This window comes from Arachis ipaensis, chromosome B09 (assembly GCF_000816755.2).
Source record: "Arachis ipaensis cultivar K30076 chromosome B09, Araip1.1, whole genome shotgun sequence".
NCBI lineage: Eukaryota > Viridiplantae > Streptophyta > Magnoliopsida > Fabales > Fabaceae > Arachis > Arachis ipaensis.
Window position 1 is genome coordinate 2,468,747 of NC_029793.2, and position 1,648 is coordinate 2,470,394.

Genomic DNA, 1,648 nt, shown 5'->3' on the forward strand with positions numbered 1-1,648 from the left:
ACAGAAAAATAATATCAATAGTTGAACTAAAAATATATATATTTGGAAGTTCACCATATTCACCAAATTGCAAATTCTATCACCAAGAACTATATATAGTATACTAATTCTAACTCAATTTGCATGTATGGAAGGTTTTGCCGTTTTAGAAGTGTCAATAAATTTCTAAAATAATAACAAAAAAATTTGTATTGCTAATAAAATTAATTCAAAAAAACAAACAATGAATAAATCTAAAAAAAAAATTAAATGTCATAAAAATAATAAAAAATATATTTTTATAAGTGACACATGTTTTTAATATTTGACAAACAATTTATGTGTTTGATCCAAATTTTTATGAAAATATTAGTAACTATTTAGAAGGTATATACTAAAAATCAAAACAAAAATTGATATCTATATTTTTTATTTTTTAAAATTTTTTGTGGCTATTTACAAAATATTAAAAAAAAATCACTTGACATAAAATCAGCAAATTTTTAAAATAAAAATGTCTTATTTTTTTAATCATACTTACAAATAAGTATTGATATAAATTACATTCCAATGACTAACATGACTTTAGTTTTGTAAAATAAATTGATTCATATTTACTGTAAGAATTCTTTGATTTACAGGAGCATATGCTAGCTATATGTGTTCTCGATACTTCTGTAAGAGTCCTCCGACTTACAAAATAGCATTATAGCTAACTATCTCAGGTAGGAGTGGAAAAAGGCCAGGCGGCTTGCCAGGGGCCTGTAGCCTGGCCTGTGTTTGGCCTGGCCTGGCCTGGCCTGTTATAAAATAGGTACAGGCCTAGGCTCTTTTAAAAGCCTTAATACATTAATAGGCCAGGCCCAGGTTCACTAATTAGCCTTATAGGCCTGTCAGGCCTGTCTGGGCCTGTTAAAATATAATTAAATATATAAATAATTATTTATTATTAATAAAATTATGAGATATTTTAAATTTATTATATTTTATTATAAATATTTTTATATATTTTAAATATCTTAAAAGTTTAAATTTTTTTTACAAATATTAAATATATGACATATTACATATAACTATTTTTATTAAAAAATAATTTTTTTAAATAATATTTTTATTTTTGTAAAAAAAAATTAGCAGGCCTTTTAACAGGCTTCAGGCCAGGCCAGGTTGAATAATAGGTCAGGCCTAGTACTTTATAAAAAGCCTATAACAGGCTGCAGGCCAGGCTCAGGTCAATCAACTGTATGACAGGCCAGGCCTGTTAAGAGCAAAACCTGGCCTGGCCTGGCCTGTTTCCACCCCTAATCTCAGGGAAACATTCTCGGTGGTCGCACCACCATCTATCTGACTGTCTTCTTGCATAAATTGATACATAATAAATAATATAAGAGAATAATAAAATAAAAATTCATTTATAATTTTGAGAATCAATAAATTCAGTTTTTTCAATTGAACCTTTATTTTATAAAACATACATAGGAATCACTTTGAAAATTACTTGAAACATAAAATAAAAAGCTGCATGCATATATATTCAAAACAACTAGTATGTAGTACTAGATCTTACCCTAATCTTACTGCAAATCCTACCATAAATTAAATTACTTGTCTGTTACATTCTGAATGAACTGTCTTAGTCAAACAAATGGTCAACAACTGCCACTGTGTC